Below are 4,114 nucleotides of genomic sequence, written 5' to 3'. Positions count from 1 at the left end.
AACACTTTGCTAAGGAACTTCAGCCTCCAGCAGCCACAGCCAAACCAACCCCTCTTCTACCTCATGTCCTTTTTCCCTTCAAGTAGTAATTAATCCTATATGTAATGGAGGCTCATTTTAACAACACCAATATGCCAAGACCTTAATACAAGCAATTGGCCAGATCTTCTGCATAACTCCATTGACTGGTAATGATTTACAACAGATGAGAATCTGTCTTCAAAAAGTCTATTACTAATTAACTTAGGAAGAGCTGGCTGCTTGCAGTATTTAATATAATTCTTGAACGTTCCTAGGTGTGCATCTGAATTTAAATGAAACTTGTACCGATAGATGGATATTGACATTCTCATGAATACCAAATGAGTTCATTAGCACTTGCCCTGCAATAGTGAATACCTTCTGCATTTATAATTGAGCGGCCTTCAAATGAAGCTGCTGGCCACATTTCCGTGGCTAAACAAGTGAGTACATTTTATTAAATTTCACTTTTTTCCACCTTCTCCATTTTCTGTACTTGATATGGAATTTGAAAACTAGAGGGGAGAAGGGCAGGATAAAGGAATTAGTGGAGCAAAGAGGCAACAAAGTCATGTGATACATGCTTGCTTACTGCACTGACATTTTAAGAAAATTAAGAAGAGCAAAGAACATTTGGGCTCATGATTCAAGTCTGTCAAGGGTCTATCAAGAAAGAAGAATGTTAGATGGTTAGATGTACGCACCAGTCTTTACTCGTGCAGCACTATCTTTTTAGACTCTGGCAACATACCTAAGCTCTTCTCCGCTTACTATCTCATACCACCCCCTCTCACAGCATCCTTTAATCGTGCTTGGGAAGCTGCCTGACATCAATTGCTCACACATATAGTTTTGCCTTAGCTTAAAATGGGTCATAGCCACATCATCTTCAATACTGCTTTTAACATTTATACTGCTTGCAAAATAGCAATATGAAAAAATGAAAAGTAAGATGGAGGCTGAAGGGAAAACACAGAACAACAGCAACAAAGACCGTTTTCTCTTAACTAAACATGAATGTATCTGAAAGAATAAATTAGCTATTTGGATAGACCAGAGAGTTGGGACAGTGAAGGACAAAGACATGCCTGCAGTATTTTAAGGTAATTGGACCTTGAATGTAAACTTTAGCAGTGAGAGCAGTACGAGTAAAAAGGAATGTAGAGATATGGGAGAATGTTCTTTATTCTTCTCAGGTCAACACCACTTTATTAAAAAGAATGAAAATAAGCAGTATGTAAAAGCACTAAAGGATCAAATAAGCCTAAATTCCTATTGATGGTTGCATTTTCTGATGTCAAATAAAGACTAAACCTTGACTGAAAATTCTTCAGTAATGACATTGACTCAGAGTCCTTGCATGAAAAATGCCAGGAATTCAAAAAGGTGCAATTGTTTTTGTGACAAACTTCAATTACATCTTTTTCCCTTTAACGAAAGTCTCAATATGTTTAAGGTCTACTGATATCAACCTGAGTGGGACACCATTCTATAAACAATTTAAAAAAATCTTGAATGTAGCAGGCTGACATGCACAAACAGATCATGGCAGCATAGACACAACTAGAAATTATTTACTTATGTAGGTAGAAACATAATAAAGATTCCCTCATGCTTGCAGGACTGATAGAATTCTTTATCTTGAAAGAGCAAAGTTCTGCTTGGACAATAAACAAAGAGATTGAGCCTACCCCCACAGGGGTTAATCCATTAGAATACATACTCTTTGGAATTAGCTGCAGATTCAAAATTTGGTGTTCACTGCTATGTGATCCCTATTGTGATCCCTGTAACACCTTCCCATTATTCCAAATGTTTGTTTTGTTTTTCACTCCTTTACATAAATGTCATTTTTGAAGTCATTTGGAGGATACAGTAACATAAGGGTGGGTAAAGTGTAAGAGATTAACTCCAGTTCTGTAACAGAAGAGAAAGAATTTATGAAAACAGTTTCCTTAGTACACGATACCATTTCCAGACTATTGTTAAATTACAACAGTACTTAGATGAGTATAAGAATGAGTAGACCTCTTTCATCCTAGTCTCTCTTTTTTCTTTTTGCAATAGGAAATGTCACTAAAAATTACAAAATAATGAAAAAAATAAATTTAAAATCCAGATACTTTAAATGATCAATTCAGTTTATATATTAATTATTTGTTATTCAGTTTATATTTCCAATACAAACAATCAGATATTAAAGAAAAGCCATTGTTGCTTAAACGGAAAAAACTTACAAGTTCTGTCACATGAATGTTTCAGAAACATAAAAACCGTAAACCTCACATTACTACTTTTTTATTGTTAGCGTCTTTCCTATTACCTATTCCTATTACCTTCTTCATTTTATTTTACATAAGTAAGGAGATTTATGTATGAACATTAATACAAGTTGCAAAAACTTAGGAAAAAATATCTAAGTCTATAAGATTTTAAATGTGAACATTTATTCTTTTTTCCTTCCTTCAGGTTTTCAGTAAAATAAAATTACTAAGTTACATGTGCAAATTTTAACTCAAAGTGATAGCACAACTTTTACTTTCTTTTAGTGGAGGCTACTCTAGCATTATTTACAGTCTTCAAAAGAGATTGTTTTTCTCTGTTAAGGCCAACAGATTTCACGTTAAGCATTGGGAAGCAGAAAACAGGTTACTATTGAAAGCTGGGCGATCAAAGGGTAAATCTTGTACCACTCCAGTATTTTCAAAAAATCCAAAAATACAGAGGCCTCATGGGAAGATAAGTTCCTGCTCAAATACTTGGCCACAGCCTCTCATTGTACAGGGGAACACTGAGATAAGATAGGAATATATGCTGCAAGCCCTGCTCTTTTCCTCTTGACTAAGGATCAGCTAAATGTTTGATTCTAATGTCAGAAATTAGGGTTGCTCAGGATGAGTGTTAATTATTGCCAAGTTTGGTTCCCAGGGATGGAGAACCACAGCTCTATCTTGTCCATTCACTTAACTCTAGTGATGAGAAACAGTCTTATGCAGGGCAAAATCTGCCTCATGTGTTGGCAGCGTATAAACAAACCCCCATCTGAACCAACTGAGAGCCATTTGCTCAAAACAGCTGCTAGCTGAGGGGAGAAGTATTTGGGGGAAGAAAAGATAATATTTCCATGCTGAAAGACACACCACTTTTAGGAGGATGGTTCTAACAGGAAAACAGCCTGGATGCTAGCTGATTTGTGTATGATTCATACACTTCAAGCAGTCCGGCATAAACACAGTGATTAAGGAATGTCTGCATAATGCTTCCATTCATAAGTTTTTGTAATTTTATTTTTTTTTTTGTATTCGCTTTTGTGGTTTTTGGTTGTTTTTTTTTTTTTTTTTTTTTTTTTTCCTTTGCAGAAGAAAATTTCTCTGTTAAGAATTATTCTACTCTTTCATGTTCAGCACCACCAAACTAAATTTTCTCTATTTTGGATTCTCAATACAGAGTCTAACTCAGCAGCAGCATTGACGCATCCCCATTTTAAGTTTTTCTTAGTTGAAGTGAATTTTCATAAGACTAAAGAAGATAATTCTTTATGTCTAAACTGGCTTTCCTGAAGCCCTGGTTCATCTTAATTTTGCTTTTAATACTCCTAATGCTGTCAGGCCTAAATGTCAAAAGACAAATTCTCATAAAGACATAGCTATATTGCAATGTGACCCCAAAAATGAAAGATAAAAGAAAATACTATACATTTTATTATATCTTCTTTAGATATTTGCTTCTAAGATCAAGCAAAGATATTTGAACTGTACCCTCTTCCACACCCAGCTTCCCCCCTTCAATAAATGAGAGGTTCTGTGAGATTTTAGTGTCAAATCTTTGTGAATTGCATTGTTTCTAGTAAAAGTATTATTCCATTTAAATGTAGACTTCAGTGTTCCCAATTTATGGCAAGAAACGAGATTACCATGTTAGGATCACTTAGCAGCTGAGTCATCATACTTGCACTACACTAGGATCAGATTCAGAGTAGACACCTCGACTGTATCTGTCCCCGAACACAGAAAGGCTGAGATCTGGTGTAAAGCTACACACACCAGGTTAGTCAGCATTAGACTGACTGACACTTTAATTCTCACACAATTGA

Source organism: Aythya marila, assembly GCF_965140915.1.
Source record: "Aythya marila genome assembly, chromosome: 7".
NCBI lineage: Eukaryota > Metazoa > Chordata > Aves > Anseriformes > Anatidae > Aythya > Aythya marila.
This window is presented reverse-complemented; position numbering follows the sequence as displayed.